This window comes from Lepidothrix coronata, unplaced genomic scaffold (genome assembly GCF_001604755.1).
Source record: "Lepidothrix coronata isolate B3197 unplaced genomic scaffold, Lepidothrix_coronata-1.0 Scaffold96, whole genome shotgun sequence".
NCBI lineage: Eukaryota > Metazoa > Chordata > Aves > Passeriformes > Pipridae > Lepidothrix > Lepidothrix coronata.
Window position 1 is genome coordinate 1603118 of NW_016690276.1, and position 25046 is coordinate 1628163.

General features: G+C 36.3%; 1 long non-coding RNA gene across 1 annotated transcript in view; it reads left to right on the forward strand.

The window, feature by feature from the left end:
- Window positions 1-25046, forward strand: part of LOC108500879 — a 356100-nt gene that overhangs the window by 98445 nt on the left and 232609 nt on the right. The window contains exon 5 of the long non-coding RNA XR_001876045.1: window positions 13899-13949. This is a non-coding gene — a long non-coding RNA (uncharacterized LOC108500879). The remainder of the gene's footprint in view (window positions 1-13898; window positions 13950-25046) is intronic.

A 25046-nucleotide genomic window follows, 5' to 3' on the forward strand; every position in this document is an offset into this window, starting at 1 on the left:
AGCAAGATAATAATCAGCAAATGGTTGCAATAATCCTGCTTTAATTTTTCCTTCCTCTGGCCCCCATGCCCAAGTTGTTAATAAAAAAAAGTAGTATCAAATTAATAAACTTTCTTCAGAAAACTACGTGTTTTGGGATTTAGTGACAAAACCATCTTTATCTAGTATTTATTTTTAACGTTAATTTTCTGAATTTGACTGCCAAAATACCACTGTGCACAAAAATAAATTTGTTATTCTTTTCTGTTGGTGTTGCCTCCCAGAAAATGAAATGCCTTTTTGCTGATGCCTGTTTCCAAATACTGTACTTTTAATGGGGGGGTAATAAAGGGTAGTAGCAGAATTTTTGTGTAAACCATAACAAATTGGACAGCTCATTTTAGAGAGATCTGTTGCTGTGTTAAGAATGTGTGTTTCTCAAATCTCCTGTGTGCATCACCATCTGTTTCTAAAGAATAATATACCTGTCTAGCCTCAAGCTATTTTGCCAATGACTCAAGCAATCGAATGAAGCATCCAACAGCTTGATAAAGATAGCACTGCTGTCTACTTTAACCAGAGGAGCAATTTAAGCTTCCAAATCTCAGGAAAGCATGAATTTCTGCATGGAAAGTATACAGTAACACCACAGTCTTTTGTTGGGTTGGTACCTATGAGGCTTGAAAATGAGAACAGCTTCTGGACTGTAAAGCCAGTGGTCAGTGGTCTGATAATGTCATTAGATGCTGGAGAAAATATTTGTCTTGGAGGTCCAAAATCTTTGTTTTATATAAACATTCCTGGTTAAATTAATCTATCATAAATAGGGATCAATAGATATAAAAATGTGATATGCTATCTCTTCTAGGAGGCTGTTACAACAGATTACTTTGGAGGTAAAATTTACCCCAGCACAAGGTTTTCAGAGGTCACCTATTAAACCTTGACCCTAAAAGCCACGTCTTAGACCTTATGAGGTCTAAAGTTTTGTGACTGAGCTTTTCATTAGCACGGTTTCATACATGGTATATTTAAATCCATGAAAATGTCACTGAATTAAATGTAGTAATCCAAACTAAATGAAAAAACAGAATTTGGCCTTGTTTAACTGATTATATATTCGCTGACATGTTTGAATTCTCTGTACTGTATTGTATGTAAAGTAGCCAAGAAAACATGTTGTTTTGTTGTCAATGTGCAGACTTGGAAGTCTGCATTCAGTTCCTAATTCTGTCAAGAAGTATTGGTGAATCCACGAACAAATAATTTATACAAAAATGCTTATTACTCAAAGAAGCAGAGATCTCAGATGTTGTCCATAAACATTTCTGATCTTGTTTTCACACTTATTTGAAATACAGTGTTGTCACATTTCTACAGTATTTCTCTACTTTTTATTCCTAGCTGAGATGCTGCATGCACAGTCCTCTCGACACTGGAGGTCGTAAATGCAGCCACAACAGCATCCACAACAGTAGATGCTCTCTGTTGCCCACTGTGCACTATATCATTCTTTGGTGTCTCTGCATGCTGTTTCCCAAAGGCATAGTACTCTCTGAAAAGTTAGATCCTTCAACCTATTTTGACAATAGTTGGCTTTTGCTTGATTACAAAAATACAGTTTAGTTTTTCTCTCAAGGAATCCAGTCATCTGTTATATTTAGGTTAAGAGTTAAAACATCCACCAAATCTTCAAAACTAAAAATCATTCTGTAAGTGAATACTTGGATTTTTAACTGTGTGTCTGCTATTTGACAACTCTGAAATTTATTCCATCTTTGTACTTCAATAAATTAAAGGGAAGATTATAATATGTTTGCATCAGATAGAACTGGTATGATTACTTCTGCTACTTGTACCACAACTCCTCTGCTATCAGTATTTATGATGCTATTCACAGAATCAAAACTTTTTTGCATCACAACACATATTAATGCTTGGCCTAAACAATGAACTGTCTGTGTAGCAGGTGGACAGCAGCTGAATACCATGTGATGCTGAAAGAGAGCACAAGTTATAGTCAGGAGGTCCTGAGCAGTGTGATGAGAACAGTAACCAAACTGCTTACTCACTCATGTTTAAAATAGACATCATGAAAGGCACTAGTCACAAGCAGAATTTTAAAGGAGGAAAATAAATTTTCTTTGCTTATGTTTATGAGGAACTTGCACCATGCATAAAAAGTGCATGAAAAGGCAGACCAGAAAATGTGATATAAAGCCCTAGTTGCTGCCATAATTGGCATAGTGCATATCCGTTTATTTTCAAGTGTGAGGTATTGAGATATTATTGAAGTAAAGGCTGAGAGAATACTTAGAGGAAATAATGCTTTTCCTTCCCAAACTTGATATGAATTATTTTGAACTGCATTATTAGAAGCAGTAGGTCCAGTCAGATAATCTTTGTAAATGGAAGATTGATAAAGTACACAACAGAATACACATTTGTGGATTCATTGGTGTTCAGGAGCAATTATCAATCTTAAACAGTCAAGAAGTCAAAACCGTATTTATGGACCTGTGCTCTGTGTGGAGTGATTGGCATGGTTTATAATGTTGTTGGATGACAGAACTAATATTTATTTTATTCTGTACTGACTGAATTGTATTTTCTTTTTATATTGAAATGCTAGGTTTCTTTGCTCCTAATGCAGTCTCATAATGCAGTACTGAACACAAAATCAATAGCCCCTATCTCAAAGCAGTGTAGATCTTCTCTCCTGGACTTTGCTCTCCAGATTGAAGTATCAACAAATTATCCTATAAGCATGTCATAAAATTTGTGCCCCTTGCACAGCTATCAGATAGTTTAGTGACTCAGGACAACCATTTAAATCTTGTGTGCATCTTTCACTGATCTTGCTCAAGGGAGCCTTGAAGACTATTGAGTGTCTGAGAAAGGTTTTCTTCTCCGAAGGATGAGGATGCTTGTTAAAGTAGGAATAATATTATGCACTAAGGCACTATTGGGGCCTCACCATCTGTAGTGCTTCACAGCTGCAGAGAAGCAATATGATGCTTGAGGTGGGGGCAAGCTCCCTTTGCCATGGCATGTGCTCCTCCCCAGGAGTTCTAGGTGACCCTGCCCAGCACAAGTGTGGGTGGAGGAAGTGAGGGCCAAACCACATGAATTCTCACTAGCCCCTTTGCCAGCAGCCAGCTCTCTGCCTCAAGAGGAATTTCCCGTATGCACTGACAGAAGAATGTAGTTTATCTGAAATAAGAATCAACTGTGGGACTTGTATTTCTTTTTCTTCGCCACTGGTCAGGTTGTGGGAACAAGATTTGGGATTTGAGATCTTAGTGTATTCCATATAAATTAGTAGAAGCTTTAAAATTGGCTTTAGTATAAAAATGACCCAAATAGTCATGCTCTATTTGTACATTATTGAGCTGAAACCACGAACTTATGACTGAAATCAACTGAAAGAAAGTCTGCATTGCATTTCAGTAGGATTTGAATCTAAAATTTTATGGGTCAAAAGGTAAAAGCCAAAAAAACCAAATACCAATAAGCCCCCAATGAACAGACAGAGGCTTTTTTAAAGCATCATAATAAATATAACACATTGTACAAATCATTTTAGAAGCATCTCAGAGGCCTTGACGATGATAATACACATCTCGGCAAAAGGCAAGAGGAGAATTACAACTTCATGAAGTCAGTTTACTAAAGCTCTGTAGAGTCAAACCTTTGATTTAGAGCTTATGATATATAGGGCTTAAGTAAGCTTGTTGGGAACATCTATACTGGAGGATAAGCTGTTTTATAAATCCATGCACTGTACAAGTATACTGTAATGCAAATCAAAGCAATATCGACACAAAGTACATTGATTGTCCCTGAGCCACTACCAGTTTTAATAATAGAATTGCTGCAGATGCATGTTTGAAGTGGCTTTGTTTAAAGCTCCTGTTTTATTTACAGCACAGATGAAAACTGCTCTGCAGTAATAAACTTTACCTTCTCAACAGTGTGTATGAGTTTGTTGATGTTGGTTACCCTCAGGTTCCTGATTTGGAAAGAGACTTTGGCTTGATTCATTGAGCAATTTATGCACCATTTACATGCAGTTCCCCAAGTGTTATTTGAAGTAATTGAGTACATATTTTTATGATCTATAAAACAGTCCTTTAAATTTGTACACATGAGGAAACTCTTTATGATGAACCAAAGAGTAACCATCTAAGTATGAATAGCATCTAAAAATCAGGGGCAGAATTTTCCCACAGCACTTCAAGTGCTTAAAACTTCATAGTAATTCTTTCTTTATTGCAGTTACTTACTGTGCATGTGATACTTCTCATGTGTAACGTTCTAAGTGTTTTATCAGCAAAAGTGGCTATTATTTTCCCTTCCCACCCACTCCTTTTCACTGTGTAGAAAGCAGAAGTATAAAGACTAGTCAATTTTCTGGAGTAGTGTAGAACATCTGCCACGAAGATGGGAATAGAACTGTGAGACAGCAGTGCTGAGCCCACCTCTCCAGTCACAAGACTCTAGCAAGAAGCTTACATATGTCAAGGGGCAGTGTGGAGTGATGCCACTGGGAAGGATTGTTGGGAGTATGAAAGAAGCAATTTCGATGGCTGCACGTGTTCCCTGAAAGGGAAAACATAACCAGGTAGCTTTATGAAATATTTTGAGAGGACACGATCTGGTCATATTAAAGGTCTACCTATGGCAAGGAAACAAGAGTAATTCTGTTTAAAAAAAAAAAATTAAACCCATAGTCATTATTTTTTCCAGTTCAAATTCACAGCATTAGAGGTTGCTGTCAATGGATTTCATTAAGTATCAGAGTGAATCTCTGCACTGCCGTTTTCTGTTCTTGTTTGACCCTTCTGATGAATTTCCACCACTATGTAACTCTCGTGGTTCCTTTGTGAATTATACTGATAAGCTTTTATGTGCTAGTTTTTCTCTTTGCCGATTTTATTATTGTTTTAAATTGCTATCTTTGCACTTATTTTGTTAGGAAATACAAGTATAATATATTTTGGGAAGCAACTAATTATAAATTGACACCTCTTTACCACTAAAATTTCATGCAAATAAGGTTGTATTGATGCATAAAGGAAAATGTGGATGTGAATCCATATCAGTAAGGAAAGAAAATGTGTTCTATTATTGATTATTCTTTTTTTACTGCCCTCTGTTTCCTCAGAAATATGGCTACCTGATGTTATAATATAAAGAAACTCTTTCTAAAGTCTGTCTTCTTTTTTTTCCCCCTCAGAATCTCACTTTAATAACCTATCAATATTTTATGATACTTGCTCACTTGTGCTTCTTGACAAAAAACATCATCTCTCCAATCTGTTTTATTAACGTTGCCTTTTCCAAGGAAACCTGGGAAGCTAATGTTGCATATATAGCCAAGTACAGTTTTAGGACCCTCTGTCTTTCTTACAAGGGGATTGAAATGACAGAGCTTTAAAAAGAAGAAATTAACCTGCTTCTAGAAAGCCCTTTGTTTGAAGAAACCCAGCTGGCACTGTGAAAGAAAGAAATTCATAGCAGGTTTTTACATTTTCAGTTATCTATCCATCTGCTTTCTGTGCCAAATGTGGATAACTTTATGAATAAAAACATCGAATACAAACTATGTGAAGACCTGCTATTATGGTTCCTACTGGGATATTCAGGGACTAAAAGCATGGTGCAGAAGCTTAGAAGAGGACTGCATTGATTAGTAATCTTGTTGCCTTCGGGTAATCTGACATGGATAGTTAGGATGATATCACGTGACCGGTATGCTTAAGGCCAAATATTTATGCAATTCATCAATATCCTTTTTCTTCACTGATCTACTACACTATTGTCTTCTTATTTCTGCTACTTCTACTACAACTCCTCTATCAGTGTTTATGAGGGTATTCACAGAACCCAAAGTTTTTGCATCATGACATATACTAGCTGCGTGGAAGAACAACTCTGAGAAATCCTTGCATCTTAGGAAGCATGTATATTTTGCATTTTTATTTTTATGGTGAAATTTTAACACATGTTAATTTAAAATGTTATTTTTAAATGTTTCAGATCTCCATATGAAAAGAAAGAAAAATTTTCCACACTGAGAAGATATAGGAATTAGAGCCCTACTACACATACAACATTAAATGAAAGGACAATAACTAAACTGAAGTTCCATGTCAAATTAGAATTTCATGTTTGAAGTGTGTGAAAGGTTTATTACCAATTTGCAAATTCAATAAATTACTCAAGACCACAAAAAATTACTTAAATCCATCATGGAGGGGAATAACGTTTTGGAATCCCTAATGAGTTGCTTCCCTTACATTAATTAGGCAAGACACATTTTCCTCATTATTAAAAGCATATGCAAATTACAAAGCTAACATGAAATATCAACATGTACTTTTGTGCACTTATCTGTGTCATATATACATGGGGGAATAACTGCAGCATTAAAGGGAACTGTATTACTCCATCCTTTGGCATGTTCCGCATTTGGTTTCATGTGTATATCCAGCGCTAGCAAATAGGGCTGCAGACAGAAAAATACAAAGAAAAGCTCCTTCAGTTAGAAGTAGATCTATTACTTTAACCCTGAGGTCATCAGTAAGGAAAGAACATATTAGGAACATATTAGAAATTGTTAAATCCTGATCTTGATAAACCAGATGGTGAAATCTCCGAAATCGCAAAGATAACTATTTTTGAAGTTTGTGGGGTGGATGAGCTGATGGACAATTAGAATAGAGCACATGTACTATTAAGAGAAAAAATTTTAAAAAAGGCAAAGCCCCAAGTGTCTATAGTTGCCTAGAATATAAGAAGGAGAAGATTAACACCCAACATTTGCAAGAATGAATAGCACCCTAATTATTATATTTATGCTACAGGATACTGACAGGGCTTGTGTGCAAAAAAAAGCATCAGATAAAAAAAAAATTAAAATCCCTTAGGGGTTTTATCTCCATAAAATTACCTTCTATAAGACATTTGAGAATTCTAACCTTTTTTAATCTTCTCTAAGGTCCGTGTGTAAAACTGGCTGGAAAACTGTTCCCAGGTAGCGCTTATCAACCTTGCACCATCAAAATGGGTGGCAGCTCTGTAGGATCTCTTGAGATTCCAGTGCTATTCAATATTTTTCTTAGTGGCACGAGTGATGAAATAAGGTATGCTTCCCACAGATGCAGCTTACACAGTTCTAGAAAATCTGTCAAAATTTTCTAAAGGGTTTACTTCCAAAATCCTTTAAAAATAAGACACATGATCTAAAAACACAATTATGCTATTTCAGTACATGCATGATATTGCATTTAAGTAGAAATAACCAGCTGAACATGAATGGTATGGAAAAGATACAAATGTTGCAGTAATATTCTTATATCTTTACTTGATCACAGATTAAATATGAATTGTCAATGTTATCCTGTTATAAATATGATAAGCAGCATGCAGTATAAAAGAAAAACTTGTGAATTAGTAACTCTGATCAGATCTGGTGTAAGTCATGAAGTTCTACAGTCAATAATGTACAGTCTCATACTTCATGCCTGCATTTGCATGAGGAGCTAAGACTAGACGGGCTTGCTTTTTGATATAACAGAGCATGTCAAGGCTGTTGACATGCCTCCTCTCACAGACATATGCATAATTAGATTTTTTTTCTTATTTGCAATGTTATCATGGCATGAAATTGCTTTATTTATTGAACTGCCTCATTTCTTTTAGTTTCAAAAGAATATTAAGCACGTTTGCTAATCAATAACAGTAGTTAGTTCAGACAAGGGTGAACTAGGAGAATTATTTTACGAGACTGATGTAAAGTTATTGAGAATGGGCTGGATTATAAATTTCCCACTTGCAGGGCTACATACAAATTCTCATTCCATGTCCAGAAAAGTTGTCTTATGCAATTCAGTGGCCACAGATCAAACTGTAAAGCTCAGACTGACTACCTGAAATAACCAGAAGGAGTAGTATTCAAGTAGTGCAGTTTCAAACAAACAGAATTTGTGAGAGGACAAGGCTGATAAACTCAATTTCTTTTTAAAAAGTGTTGATGTGTTCAAGTTCAATATTGTGATTAAATAGCATCATATCTGGTGAATATTTTGTCTAATGAGAACAAGAACAGAGTGGATTGTTTTGCTTTACCTCATCATTACAAATTAGTTCCATTTTAAATGTCCAGTTTAATTTTGCCTTTGTCTCTTTGGCTTGATTTAATGGTGGAAAATTTTGTTATCAGATGTGTTTATTCCTTGCTGTAGCCATGTGGTTTTCCACTTGGCTAAGCTCAGCCATTTGTAGGTGTATTTTAATTTCTCCAGGTTTGATTGCTGATACAGTGCTTATTCATATAGAGTCAGTGCCAGATCCAGGAGGAGAGTATATTGCAACTTTCATGGACGAAACAGAAGATAATAGCTCTTGAACTTCTGTCTCCATCTGCCAGGAGATGCACAGGAGTCCTTCTGTGCTGTCAGATCTGTGCCATTGTTGTTTTAAGAGATAACCATCAAGCCTTGAATTTAACTCAGCACCACAAAGCCTTGGTTTGTTCCCCAACATCTAAGTGGACTGGAAAACATGGTTCTTAAAAGTTTATATATATATATATATAAAGAGCTCCATCTTAAACAGTTATTCTACTTCAAGTGCCAATATCTCTGACTTAAAACTGAGATCTGAGAATTGAATTAGTTGTACTGGGAGATCACAGCAGATGGTTGCTCATAAGCCTGTTCTTTTTAAGGACCATTTTAGAAAAAGAAAAAGAAGCAGGTTTCTTTCTTCCGGAAGCTTATTCAACAAGGGAACTATTGTGGAAATTCTTCAAAATGAACCCTAGTAACAGAAAAATGTGAATTTTCTATAAGCAAATAATTAGTCTGAAAAAGATCACAAAACGCAATTGAGTATTTCAGATTCAGGAAGTAATGATACCTGTGGAGGAAGAAGAGTTTTAGGGCATCTTCCTATAGTGCAACCGTACATACAGTAGCTGCAAGCTACTGTCCAGATACAAAAGTTACTAAGGGGTTGTGCTTGATTATTTTTAGGTCAGGAGACTATGTAATTATCAATCCCTATTCACAAATAGTGATAAAAAAATTAGTCGCTTCGCCTCGGCTGGACTTGATTTGGCCACATAAACTGGGGGGAGATTAAGCAGTGACCCAACCTGTTATGCAGTTCATTAGCAACTCTCCTCATGCCAGGCAGGTTTCCCGATGGTAGGGACAGATAGTCTCCTGGATTTTGGACCCTTTCCACTGCAGAGTTACAAGCATTGCAATACTTTTGTCATCTTCACAGGTACAGAAAACCAGCCCGGATTGGTGATGACATTGAGTCCTTGAAAACATCAAGAAAACAACCATGAAGAAAACATGCTATAAAGAAGTTAGCTCAGGAGAGAAGCAAGCAGGCAGAAAGTTCAGTAGAGAGTTAATCTTCCCATTAACACTGCTCTCCACTATTTCATTAGCTTAGTTAAAAAACTTTGCTTTTCAGACTTTTTCACTTTTTTCAGATCAAGCAAAAGCAGGACTCATAAAAGCCCACAACTGTACATATATTTATTGGATGTATGAAGAAGTACGTGTTGACATGAGCCATTTCTGTGCGGAAGACTTCACTTTCTATACAGCTACTCCCTACTCTACTTCACATAATTTAGTTGCTCCCAGCCAACAGATCCACTGCCATACCTCTTTCACTAAAATACAGTAGGCAGTCTTCTGCTCTGGGAGGAGCTGCAGGCACACTGAGCTTGCATGTATGTAGTGTGTGAGAACCAAGGACCGGGTAACCCATGATGTGCGAGTTATGAGAGCTGGATCAACAGCAGAAGACTTGAGTGCAGCACTGGCAGTGGCAGCGGTACAGGGCTCTTTACAGTTGTCTGTTTGAGAAATAGCACAGCTTCAGTAAATCCTCAGCAAACTTAATTTTATCCTCCTGCATTTTGATGAAGTTGTAGAGCAGCTTCTTTGCTAAACGAAGAACCAAGACATACCTCAGCTAGTAACTGCATGACACTACTGAGACAATCCTGATGCAAATCATGGAACCCGCTGTCTACACAGTCCCTGAAGCATCTCACACTAGACATGCTGGCATACATAAACCTCAGACGTAGGAGTACCAGGCTTTTATCAGAACAGAAATAATTCTGTTGACCTGAAGCTGAACCCATTATCTTTGCTGGTTTGAGACAGCATCTGTACTTAAAGGCAGCACCAGCTAAAAATACCATGGGTGCTGTCAAGATAGACCCAGTAAGTCATCTTCCCTTTTGGACTAGAGGGAGATCTGTCATCTTGGACTGTGATCTCTTAAGAAGTAGCAGTCATTACTGTTGCAAAGTGCAACAGATAATAAGTTTTTCTAAAAGAGGATGCTAATTTTTACTGATTCCCATCCTTTTGCAGTTAAAGCAGGGTGTTTAGCCAGCCCTACATTGGCTGGTGCTCATCTATCTCTCTTGCTTATGGCTTGGTATATATTTGGACAGTCTCTTCAGTGAAGCTTGGGCCATTACTCATTTATCATGAGTATCATTCAGGTGTTTTTCACGAGCCAGAGCTAGTAATTCCCACAAAATATTAAAGTTGACAACTCTCGATGTAAAGAAAAATTAATTAGGTCATTGCAGGTTGCTAATTTCTGGTTTATGAGTGAGATAACAGTGGGATAAATAGCCTTTATCTTTGTTTAAGAGCCTTTAAAGTTGGTCTTTTGATTTTCTGACCATAGCACAAGGTTCGATGTAGATTCTTCTGTTTCCAAGGGCTTAACGACTCCTAAAATATACTGATCAGCATTTAGTGAATCTTGAAAACAATTTCTCTCTTTCCCTTTTCTGAAACAGGGTCTCTAAGCACCCTAAGTCAGTGTGATATGTGTGCATAAAATAATCATTGCACTGCAAAAAGAGGAACGTTGTATTTGCTGGCCTTTTGAAACAAGTAAATAGATTTATCTGACTGTGCACTGAGACTTAGTAGCAAAATTATATGCTTTACACAATATAGCTGCATTTATTATTTACATGATTAATTAGGAGTAGTCAGGATTTGAAAGTAAGTTTCTTTTCATGCTATCTCAAAAAAATATTTCTTGATATGACGCTTGTTTACTGCAGTTGTCTTGGCCTTGATTAAAAAATTGATGTCTGAACTAAGAATGGAACGTGTATTTGCTACATGCCACCTGCAAAAATAATTTTAAAATTGTATACGCTCCTTATATTTAAACTAATCTAGTCTTTTCTGGCTTCTAGTTGTATGAAATAGTTTTATAGTTAAAAGAGAATTTGCATAATGCTTTAAAAAGTCTTAATAGCTATAATAATTTTAAACTACTATGGAGTGTTTATAATATATAGTAAGCTGAAGCATTTAATTGTGTAAAAAGAAACATTAAGGCACATCTAATCAAAAGAGTAATGGCGATATTAAGTACGATGGTTTTTGTTATTTTTTCCTAATTGCATCCAATTTTATTACTTCTTTCAAAGCCCAAATGACCATGAAAAATGAGGTTAAATCTTCACTATCAGAGATAAGCTGAAATAAGCTGTATGCAGGTGTTTTATTTAGTATCCTTTCTGGGGTTGTACCAGTTGGCTCTGCTGAGATCTGATTCTTCCCCCAGTTGATCGATTAATGTTTTCTCATTCACTTTATTTCGGTCAGGTTCAGGGCTTCAGTTATGATTGGTGGGTTTTATTTATTTACTGAAATATGAAAGACAAAAAATATGAGCCATTATCTTCAATGTGCTATTTAGTCAAGGATCAATCTCATCAAGAGGTGCAGCAGATCTGACATAAAGGACCTGCAGCTGTCCCAGAACAAAACACACATAGCACATAATAACAGCTCCACACAGCTTTCCCCTGTCAAGTGTCCAGGCAAGATACCATGGCATACAATCAATGCAAATCCCCAAGCATAATGTAATATGGCCATTTTTCAAGGATTTGATGCAATTCATCCTTTCAAACAGACATTTTTTTTTTTCTTTTTCTAATGATGATTTGAAGTGACAAAGTTATTTCTTTGGAAACTGTATAGAATTTTGTGACATCTTTGTCTGGAAAGCATCACTTTGGTTCAATCTTTCCATTTTTGCAAGATTAGGTAAAATCTTGTAGTCATACAATGAAGCCAGCAAGATGGTAAGGAAGAACAAGAAGATTTCTACCATACCATATGTTTGTAGTGAGTAAGCTTAGGAAGATTCTGCTGTACTGGCTTTGTTTTTAAGTACCGTAAATTGAGAATAGAATTTCCATTTTATCAAAAATTCTCACATCTAAATAATACATTCTACATTGGAACAGAAAATTGAAATTTGGCATTTTTCATAAAACAAAAAGTTCTGAGATTGTCTGGTGGGTTTTTTCCTTAACTTAAGGGTCAAATTATCCATGTTAGTGTGATTATTTTTATTATTTTTCCTTAATATTTTTACCATATTGAGGTTTCCCTTATTTATAGAAGACTGTGAAAATAACTTTGACATTTTTGACATGAAGCTTTTGGTTTTAAACAAATAGTTTATCTTTATCCTATTGAACAACTTTGCATCTTGTTCCATGTCATTGTGCTGATTAATTTTCTCCATGTTTTAGTATAAATCAATACGTATCGTTGAACTTTTCTATTAATCCTTTGTATAAATTCAGAATCTACATCTCCATGATGTTTTCTGCTGCCTCTGTTCATAAGGAAAGATCAATACACACATATGGATTTTTTTTTTTTAAATTATGTGTTCTTCAATGTGAGAATAATGTGATCTGTGTTCTGAAGCTAAAATCTGGTAGGATTCACCTGGGAAATAACTTATGTGATTACAGCACGGTAGTCTTGTCTTTTATCACTGAATGCAAGGCAGGAATTTTTCTTAGAGACAATGATGATGTGTTTTATAGCACTTAGTATCAGTAGGCCCCTTAAGGGCTGAGTATAAATGCAAATAAATTAGGGGCTTCATTGCATATTTGCAATTTATTGTCTAGTCCAGTTTTACTTACCAGCAGGAATACCATAAGGAAAGTAATTCTCTATTAGATCCCTGACTCTTACTTTGGGACTGTAGGAAAAGAAAAAATACCCAGGCATAACAGAGTTCCTGCTTGCTCCAGACACTTGAAATTTTTACTGTTTATGAATGTCAAGTCTGAGTACCATTCCAAGTTTGTTCCATCTACTCCTCACTTGCCATTCAGATTACAGGTTACTGGAAAGGTGATGGGTGCCTGAATACATACATGCCAGAGAACTTCTATTTAAAAAGCTCTTTATTGTAACATTCCTTTATCTAATTTATAAAAAATAAATTAGCTCACATAGCTGATAGTATACTGTAGCTTACAGCCGAAAGTGGATTTTTTTAGTAATAATTTTATCTCCTGTAGTGGCTCAAATGCTTTGCTCAGGGGTGTAAAAAGGATGTTTCTCCATGCCTTCACAGTATAAACAGTCTTGCATAAGCTTTGCTGTGGCATTGATGCAAGTGAACACATTCAGTCATGTTCTTCTGTCCATATGGCATTCTGTTCCCTGATTGCATGTTGCAGCTTTGCCTTTGTAGACAGCTGAACTTGCAAATCTTTTCATCATATTTTATGGCACTGATGTCATTGTTCAGCAAAGAAAATTGCATCTTGGAACACAGAGAAGCTGGGGCGCAACGGAGGGTTCCTAAAGTCAAACTGAATGTGCTTGTGTGGAAGAAATTAAAACAGCAGCCACCTCTGCTGGGAATGGCATTATAAAATCAGGTCTTGCAGTGTGCGTGCTTGAAATTTGAGTGTTTTATTGAGGTTATGACAGAGACGTTTTGGAGACATCTCTGATAATTTTCTGCCTTCACTAACTTTCTACTGCATGAGACCACTGATTTGTTCATTTATTTATTTACAGGAGCTGTTTTCCTGCGTGCCCATCTGTTTGGCCTTTGAGATGCTTATACCTGTAAGTAGTCAACCTGCAACAAGCTGCAGTTCTTTTAGTTTTCCTACCGTTCTCCTTTGTTTCTTCTCCCTCTTCTATTTTTTTTAAGACAAAGTACGTTCTTGTAAAAATCTCCACCTGAAAATATTCATGGTTAGTGTTACAATTAATGGTCAGATATTCTGAAGGATTTTAATAAGCATACTTCTGCTTTAAGAATAGCCATATCTAGAGAGAGAGATGTTTTCAGGTTATAAGACCTTTTTAAATTGTTCGTTTGAATGGGTGACTCAGAAGTAGCTTATTTTTATTTCTTCATCCTGCAACAAGAACAAAAGTGCCTTTGTGTTTCCTTAAGACATAGCATAGTTTGAAGTGTTTGAAAACTGCATGCTGAAAATCCTCCATTTCTGGCTTTCCATTGAATCCAAAGAGTGTGCCAGTGCCTGGTGCTCCAGATACATGCAAATATATGTGCACCTGTCTGCAGTGGAGCTCTTCACATTGATAGAGATGTTGCTGTTTACTGCAGTGATTGCCCATTGAAATAATGATAGTACATTTATATTTAGATAGTAGCATCTATTTCAAATGATCCTGAAGAATGTTATTATCGTTAAGACTTTCTGTCAGTCATGAGGAATCCCTAGGGATTTCAGTGCATCATGTTGTTTGGATTTTATCACATGAGTGGGGATATGGAGATTTGGGGATTTGGGGAACGATCTCTTGTGTCAGTTTGCAATCTTCATCATTATAAATGGAGAAATCTTTGCCAATTGTTGAATTTGAACATATTTTTGTTAATGAAGCAAATTCCAACCAAAGTATGGGTGGAAAATGGACTGAACCAGAGGGCTGAAAGAGCAGTGATCAGTGGTACAAAGTCCACCTGGAAGGTGGTTATCAATGTCATGCCTCAGGGCCTGACACTGGGGCCAGGACTATGTCATATCTTTATTAACAACCTAGAAATTCCTACAGATTTTCAGGTGATATCAGGTTGTGAGAAGTCTGTACAATAGAAAGCAGATACTCAGAAGTAGCTAAATAGGATGAGAAGGTGGGCTGACAGGAACTTCATGGAGTATGACAGATCCAAGTGCAAAGTCCCATAAATGGGATGAAGAACCCCATATTCAAACCAGGTGGAGGGCCAAACAGCTAGAAAGCTGTTTGGCAGGAAAAAAACAACAGGGGGGATCCTTGTGGAAAGCAACATGAAGGAGAATCATCAGTGTGCCCTTGGAGCAGAGAAAGTCAGTGACATTCTGAGCTGTATTAATTAGGCTGAGGGAGAGGATCCTTCCTCTCTGCTCAACGCTGGATCCAGTGGTGGGCTCACTAGTACAAGATAAATCAAGATATACTGGACTGAGGCTTGTGTAGAGCCACTGAGATAGTGGGAGACTGAAGCATGAGGTGTATGAAGAGAGCTATGAGCTGGGGTTGTTCAGTCTGGAGAAGAGAAAGAGGGATTTTATTCCTATCTACAGCTGCTTAACGGGATTGTGTGGAGGAGCTGGAGCCTGACTTTTCTCAGAGGAAATCAGTAGAAGGATTACAGGCAATGGGCAATATTTCAGATCATTGCGACGAATTCTACAAAACAATCATATACACATAAACTTTAAATCCATAAATGCCTTCCAAAAGTTCTATTTTGAAGGAATTTGGGACTGTATATATCCAAGAAAACTACTGCTTTCTCATCAAGTATAGTTGAAACTGCATTAATATCACATACATTATTAAGTGTGCCAAATTAAAGTTTTTTAAAATATTTTACATATGTACATATAAACTGTATGATTTTACTTAAATACCTTAAGTACAATTATTCTACATTTAGAAATTTCTATGTTCTTTTTTGTATTAAATGTTCTTATATTTTAATTTAAAGCTTACTAGTCTAAACTATAAGAATTCTTTTCAACGTAAAGTAATAATTTCTAAATATTTTGTGTAGAATGTAGGAGATGATTTTTTAACAAACCAAATTCTAAGCTCATCTAGCTACATTTGTTCATGTTACAAATGAGGGGAGAAGAAGATATAAAATTATGCTTTTAAAGAAAATTCAGATTTTTACCTTCTTCATGTAAATGGAAATCTTGGTGGAAAAGCATGCATAAGATTTTTAAAGAGAGGGGAAAAGTCTGGCACTACAGCTGTTGTATAATGACTAGCAATTATTAAAGGGCTTTCCAGAGCATTGCCTTTTTAACATTGAAAAAAAGTATTTAGCAGATCCAAATAATATTCTTTTAGTCCCACGTGCTTTTTAAAAAGGATTCGAAGTTGAAATAAATAGTCTTTAAGCCATTAATAGCTATGGTTGTATTAGCAGTGTTAGAGCCACAAGGCAGTTACTGCACGTGATAGAGGTTTGCCCTGACTCACAAGTACCACTACAGGGAACAGTGAGCTTCCACACTGTTGTTGGGGGTTTAGATGTGTTGTACTGATGGAGAAGGAAATCCATAGTCACAGGTTGTGGTTCTGCTTTGGAGATGCTCTGTCCTTTCACAGCCAGGCTTCATGGCTTTGTGCCACACGTAACTGAGTCCATCCTGCCTCAGAGAGAAAAGGGACTGTAGAAAGCAAGGTTGGGATACATAAGGCACGTTCATTTCTGGACATCCTAACCCTGCCTCTTCCATGCTAGGCAGAAGAGCACAGGGTATGTAAGTTAATAAAGTGGTGTTAAAATCTCACAGGGAGTTTCACATAAGATTACTGGGTGATTTGTGGTACTCTGCTTCAAATAATTTGCAGAGGAAAAATGCCATTTCACTGTACTTCAAAGATTGGTTTCCTTTTGGTGCTTTAACTCTTAGTACTTTTTTTGGCCTTTTGTATTAAATTACAGCAGTCCTTTTTCAGGCTACTTTTTCCTTATCTTAGGCCTTCTTTTGGAAATGGCAATGCTTCTAGAGAAAATGCCTGTTTTATTACCGCACCAGCTTCCAAACTTCAAGGAATAGAGCGCATCTATTGTGCAATAGGACAATAAATATTGTCCTATATAGGACAAAGTAATGATTTCTTAGACACTTATTAACAGAGTTGAGTAAAAACTGCAAAATATATCAATAACCTGTTGATAAATGTAAAAATGCGTGGTTTAGTTGCACCTTTACCACTCTTCTAGCTTTTAGCAAGCATCATCTTACCATTGCCATTAACTCTGCAAAAAAGGCAGAAATAAGCTTGGTACTCAATGACATTATATTCTCCTGTAATCAATTCCTCTGAAGGACTATTTTAAATTCACAGATTTGAATCCTTATACCAGAAGTAGTTTGGATAGGACACCACTGTAGTGGAAGTGTTGGTTTCCTTATAACATGTGTAAGATTTCTGAAAGGGAACCCCTTAAAAAACCTACAACAGTCATCTCTCTGCTATCTTTGCACCTTGGACTGTGATATTATGAAGCACATAAACAATACTGAAAGAAAATAAAATTTAATATAATTAATATTACAGTAGCTTATTAAAAAAAAAAAAAAAGGCTCCAGAAAAGCATGTAGGTGCCCAGGAAAAAAAAAACAAACAAAAAAAACCAAACCAAAAAAACTAAAACCAAAACACACACACACACACACATACAAAAAAAGAAAACCACACAAAAAAACCCAAACCACAAAACCCCTCACACAATACTCATGACCTTTCCTTACTATGTTTAGATAGATTTTTTAAGTAGCTTCCTCTTCATAGCAAACCCAGAGATTTGTCGGCTTATTTCAGGTCTCTCTTATTAATACATTCATTTCCTCACAGAACAAAAACTCCTCAGTGATTCTTACACGACTCAGATACCACTAAAATTGTGTTAAGTTACCACTGAAATTTGTTCTGCTCCTGTAGATTTGTGAGAAAACTGTGAGGAAGCCACTAACATGTAGTGGCACAAAAGGCACCAATTACATGTTTAGGCCTTCAGCATTTGTCTGGCAAAGCTATTTCTAAGAGCAAGGAGGTTCCTTGAATAGATTTCAATTTTCTGGTGTGGAAGCATCATGCTGGTACTTCCAGAGGGATTTTCAATGTCTTTTCATTCCACCAAGAGGCTGGGCAGTCTTTTCCTACTGTGTTCAACTTGTAGGGGAGAAACATCGTGCTAACTGTTAAGGAGCCAAATTGACTCTTTAGTAGTGTGCTGCTTTTGTAGCTAAGAAAGGCTGGACCACAGCATACAGACTTAAATGATAAATGAACCCCTGAGATCTCATAAGCAGTGAGAATGGCCTTTGACGAGTGTAGGAGATGATAAGCCTTGAAGAAGAAACTGTGTACCAAAGGAAAGGGTTAATATAAGTGACAATTGTTGCATAAATATCCAATTCTAAATATGTTCCTTAATGTGTGTTAAAAATGAGCCATATCATTCATTTTGCAGCAGTCCTCACCACTAGTGCCAAGTGAATCCCTCCCATGTACTTTTGTCTTTCTCTTATAAGTGCTTTTCAAGCATTTTGTCGTGGCTGAACACAAATACTTTAATATTCAGTGTTTCTGTACTCCCTTCCAAAAGTATATGACACAGTCCATATATCTAAGTCTTAAGCCTTGCACAGTCTAATTAAATAAGACTTTTATTGGTCTTTATAATCCACAGTAAGGATCTGCTGTGTACAATCATTATTATGGGCGAGTATTTAGTTGAGTCAGAGATCTTCAGTCACAAACGGAAGTTTCTCTGCTTAAGAAGGGTGGAGAGCAGCAGTCTTTAAGGCTGGATACCTAAGTCACTGCTGTATTGAATAGGGACCTAAATTTGCTGTAATTTCCTTGTGTGATGTCATCACATTCCATCAAAAGCTATAAATGCTCACAGGAAACTAGCGAAGTGTCTTTTATATGCACAGGCTACCAGTGTACTGAGAGATAATTTTGGGAAGACTAAGCCTGAGAAGAAACACAACATAAAAGCTGGGCCACCTGTTGGGGAAAGTTGCTGAGCATTCAGAGGTCTTTCCAGGGCTTTCAATGTTATCATGCAGTCAACATTTACATTGCTATTAGAAGAAGCCTTTTGTAGACTCCTTCAGCTTTTCTGTAGAGTTAAACTGTGCTGGGTAGGTGAGGGGTTTTTTCATTTTGAGAGTGTGAGAATGTACACGCCTGATGAAATAAATTTGGTACGCCAGTTCTAGGGTGCCTATTCATTAGTGTCCTCCTGCTGTTCACATTTTATTAATGAAGCAAACCATCACCCCCCTACCAGCAGACACTTAATTCCTTCCCAGAATCCATCTGCTTTTCATGGTCCTTTGAAACCAGTTTTTTATGGAGTCAGCTTTAACAAAGTCTTATTTCCATGGGTCAATTAAATACTAAATATTGTTATTTCACAGCTACAGCTCCTTTAAAGTGTCTTTTAGCTGTGATTAATTCTAAGATGATTTCTGGGGAGGGGATTGGACTACCAAGACCTATTTTAAAAGAAATTGATTCTTACAGAAGATCATGGAATAAAGGTGGAATATGAACTTGAAATGGGAAAATTAAGAGTGCGATCATGGAACTTTGCCTTACTCAGGCCCTGCTTAGACAAATAATCATACTGGCTGCTTATTATAGAGTACATGATATTTTAAAGATAGATTTTAATTCTCACAATGCATATTTCAAATGTAATCAGAGAATGCATATGTGCAGCTATGATTCTATGATTTGCTACAAACTTCATAAAGAATTACTATACTCAAACAATTACTTTAGGTGCAATACAGAATAAGAGTATTTACAGTAATGTTTTCAGGATATCCATTACTCTTTCAAGTACTGAAATTATGTTTATAGTCAGCATCTCTTCCAGTTACATTCTGTCAGCTGTAAAAATACATATTTTAAAAACTCTGAATCTCCAACTGTAAGAAGTTTTTGAAAAGTTTAAACATTACTTTTTATATCTTCAATTGACAAGTTTAAAAATCACTTTTTATGTCGATATTATGAATGTATAAAAATATATTCTAAGCCTTTATTAAATATTAAAAGCTGCCACTTGCATGACCTCTCTGCTTCTAAAGGTCACTTTTGTACTTCGTGTTGGTATCACTACTGAGGTAATAATAACACTTTAATGTATAGTGGGGCATCACTGAAGAACTGGTGGCAGAAAGTTTAACAGAATGGATGTGGTGGGACCTAAGAAACAGTAGGGTTTGCATTTCATTTGTGCTGAATGCCCAACTTTATCTTCCAGCTCAACATCTGCTGCTGAAGTTCAGGGAATATGTAAAAAGATTTGCAGTTCACCTCTAACTTTGTTATATAAATTATTGATTTAACCACTGACATTCAGTTTATTGCTCTCCTGTGTTTGCATTGTCTGGGATTTTTTTAAGGTAAGACAACCCAATTCCTGGTATTTTACATAGGGGGTAATAAATTGTGAACTGTCTCTAAACTGAGATGAGGTGACCCGTAACTAAAGAGGAAAAAAATTCTGTATTCAGTAACGCCTGCATGTGTGTAACTAATACTTGGATAGAGACTGCTGCATCTTCCTGTTTAATCTGAGAGTCACGGCACTTGATATCCATGAAACACTTACTTAGTGCAGATGGAACTTACTGTTCACAATTTAGGGTGAAGATGTTTGAGTGGTGGAGTTGAATATATAACTGTGTTATTGCCAGTGGATTATGTAAAATTCTCATCTCCGGACTAGTTTCTATGTTTGTACCTGTACCAGACAGTGGCGGTGGTTGTGGGGATTGCTCTGGGTTTTGTTCCCAAAGTCACTTCTGGTACCTGTCTCACAAACCATAGTGGATGTCTACCAGTCTCAGCAAGGAACTGCAGTTTGGAAATAATTCTGTCAGATAGGGTGAATGTTTATCAATTGGATAAAAGGCAAAAATGTTAATTGCTTCTGGTTTTATTTTAAGAAACCGTACTTGGCCGGTCAATTTTGTGTGTTAAGTTTATGCTACACATGCACATGGACATACCTGTATGTTTTTTTATAAATAAGAAACAAACCACTCTTTTTTTTTTAACATCAAGTATCAGTCAGGACTCTCTGCTCACAGTAAAAACATACTGTGTCCTTCAGCCATTTAGTGGAATGACATGGATTTATCTTGCAAGTGGCTTTTTTGATAGCATATGGCTAGACATTCTTTTTGTTAACATGTAATTTTTTAAAGCTATGGCTAGAATGCTAGAGAGGAGAACGTATTAATTACATGTCAAGATGCATAAGCAGTATTGGAAAGTCACCATATCCCATCCTGGTCTAGGTAATTCCTGTGTTTGTCTAAGCCATTAAGTTTAAAACTGCTTGAGAACAGAGTATGAGCCTTGACATCTGGTACAAATATTTATATTCTGTTATTACACTCTATAAATGCAGGATGTTGTAAGTAGCAAATATATAACCAACATCTTGAGGTAAGATGAAGGATTTATCACCATGGGAAAAAATAATCTCCATAAACATTTACATACAAATCCTGAATGAAGATAAGGAAGTAATGAATAGATAATCTTACACAAAGGAAAGATAGGACTTGGAAACAGAGGGAGATGTTTTGATATGTGCCCAATGTCTAACATAAACACATTTCACTGTACTTTAAGTAGTCCCTGATTAATTATGCACTGTGAATGTCTAAAAAAGTAATACCAGGCTGCTTATTATCATAATAAAATTGAGGATTGGTCATTTTCGGATCCAGTGACCGTAAAAGCTAGAACTCTAGATATTTTTCCTCCTTCTATTATTTTTTGTTCAACACATTTCTAAGAACATGCTGTTTCTTAAAACAGCCTAATCTGAGTGCCCAGCTGCACTGTATGTCCATATTTTCTTTCTAAACCAAGTATGTTTATTAATCAGCTGCTAACTAATAAAAAATGAAAAAGAAATTTCTAGTCTCCAGGTCTTATGCTGGATTGATATAAAAAGAAGAAATCTGAACATTTTGCATTGTTTGAAAAAGTTCAGTTTTTACACAATGAGTTATGTGATTTTAATGTCACATTTCAATTTAGTAAGGAAGAAGTTTCTTTTTAATAGGAGACAATATGCTAGAATATAAAATAGCAAATATGTTATAAGCAATATTTGGATGTGAATGTTGCAAGATTAGTCATAACAATGACATTCTCAAAATTATGGGTTTATGCATTACATGTCTCATATAGTGTAGTCCCTTCAACAACTTCAACAAGACTTTTAAACAGTTTTTATATTAACAGACTGCATTTTTGACAAGTTGTATTGATATGGTTTAGTGGTGAAATACAGAAACATTTTAGCATCTAAATACTGATTCATCCTCCAATGAATCCATTGCTCCAATGGGAAGTAACTGAAACCTGTGGCTTTGCTGATAGTCTTTGGCTATAGCTACCTCAGTGTCCTTTGAGATATTGTTAATTTTCCCCAGTTTCCCACCTTTCTTCTGAGAAGACCCTTCTGTACACCTATGGAAATGAATGTGATGTTTATTCTACAGGTATACAGAGCTATCAGGCAGATAGTAATTTTTGTGATGGCTTCTATTCCTGTTTGCGCTGTTAAAGTATGAAAATAATCTATCTTTAAAAAAAAACAGAGATTTTTATGGTTCCAATCACATTAAGGCTATTTACTTTGTAACAAAGTGCTCTACAAAAGCTCTAACTTCAAATGTAAACATGACTCCCAGTACCCCCTGCCACAGACACAAACAAGCCACCTAATCATCAACTTGAAATTACATTTTAACCATAGCAACCTGAACACTTAGCTTGTGAAATGCTTAATTAATAAAAATATCAGGTGAATTATTTGTATGTAGAAAATTAGGGTAATTTAGAAATATTTAGTTTTTCATTTGCAAGCTTCTAACCTGTAGGGAGTCATTCAGTTTGGTCATTCAGGTTGTTTTATTTTTTTTTTTATTCTGTATATTTCTGCATTAAGTTTGCCCTTATAATCTCTGGGCAGAACCTAGATCTGAACAATTTTAAAGGGATTCTTCTAAATTTTCTATTCTTTGGGGAATTTGGTTGTTTGTGGGGGCTTATGTCTACAACTAGATGAAATATAAATCTCAAATAAAATAAAATACAACAGTATAAAATGAAAAACAGCCAAAATGTTATTTTTGTGTAGTTATTTATTAGTCTTTCTTGCTAAAGGAAAAGACTAACTCTAGATTCTTCTCTTTTGCCTTCCCACATGCACATGCTTGAAAACTGGGGCCTCATGATATGCCAAGAGCATGGATTTAGTAGGGTAAAGCATTTGGCAGCAGTTCCAGTTTTATCATCTCCCACATCCCGTGCTTTATTCTTACCTCTTGCATCAGCAGCATTAAAAGAAAAAAAGTCATCTGCTGCCCTCTCTCCCTCCAAATCCCCAAAGCAGTAAGTAACACAACAATTCAGCTTAGCTACTTGACAACCAGTCATTGCAGATGATTCAGCTGTGTTCTGAAGAAGACAATATTATAGAATCACAGAATCATTTAAGTTGGAAAGGACTTCTAACACCATTGATTCCAGCTGTAAACCTCACACTACTGAGTCCACCCCTAAGTCGTGTCCCTAAGTGCCACATCTATATGGCTTTTAAATATCTTCGGGGATGGTGTCTCAGCTTCTTCCCTGGGCAGACAGTTCAAATGCCTGACCACCCTTTCTGTGAAGCTCAAGCCTTTCCTTATTTGAAAATGAGAATAAGAAATGTGTATTAGTAGTTAGAAAAAGGTTAATCAAGTAGTGACAGAACAAGAAGTCAGGTCATAGATTCCACTGTTATTCTACAGGTAGTGTTCCTGATGCTGCAAGTGCTTGAAGAGATCATGATGTTCCTATTTCCTTGTTTTAGGGAGAATTTTGTTCCTGCTCTGTATAAAATGTATTTTCTTTGAGAAGGTTTACAGTCTTGCAGGGCCAAATTTTCTAGCTCTTCAGTGTTATGTCTTAATATTACTTTTGATAACAGTGAGTATAAATATAGTACAAAATGCTTTTTTATCCTATGAGTGTATATCAGAGGGGAAACAACTATACATGTATATATGTATGATGCAAAAAGAAGATCTTGACTGAAAGAAGCTAGAAATGGAAAATATTTGTTCATGTTTCCTATGAAGTACAGGATTAAGAAATCCCAAATTTCCTTCACAAGCCTTTGTTTGGACTTTTGGCACTGAACAGAGACACTTCCTTCCTTCAGTTTAGCTTTTCAAACCAAAAGAACCTTAAGTGGAGTAGATGATAAGTACTTTAAACATTTTTAGGAGTTCTTTTTGTTGACAAGAGGGGTGAACTACTACATTTATGCTGAACCCTGTAGAGAGGAACTGCTGATATTGAAAATCATCAGTCCAACAGTCTCTATTGAACTGTCTCATCTGGATGAAAAGCAGTCAAGGAGAGGCCAGGTTAGTGAGCTCCAGGTAGTGCAGAGCTTGTTGCTGACTGTGTGATGTGACCAGCTCCTGATAATCTCAGTGGTGTGTGCTCCCCTGAACAAGGCATGAATAAAGCTGTGAAGACAATGAATTGCTTTGTAGCTTTCTTATGAGAGGTGAAATTGATAGCAGCTAAAACGTGAGGAGAGTCTAATCAGAGTGGAATGATGTATCAGGGCAAACAACAAGAAACATTTGAAGAAAGGAAACGAAAGTTACATTTAGATGGCTAAGAAATGTGAGAAGATGATACTTAGGCAGCATTTCTATGAATTTTTCATCACATCCTGAGACAGAAAGCAGTACCACAGCTGTTTGGGTTTGAAACTAAGAATCTTGTGGCATCTGTGATGCCATGGACTATGCTTGGATTGGATGGAGGCTCTGTGCTTGGGAATGATGGTAATTTGGCCTATTTTATATATCTTATACTGTAACCTCTGCTTTTCATGATTCTGAAAGCAACTCCATTGCTCACAAAAGAAAATGAAACAAGAATGAAAATACACAGGCCTTTTTCTCTGCAGTGTATAAAGCTATATATTATGCTGGTGTTATGCAAGCATCTGCATATGACTGGAGAAGCCAGCAGACTCTGGTGAGTACCAAACTAGGTGAAAAGCTTTCCCAGCTGAGTGGCAGTACAGAGGCTTTTACACAGCTCAGGAAGAAGCTCAAAGCTTCTCTT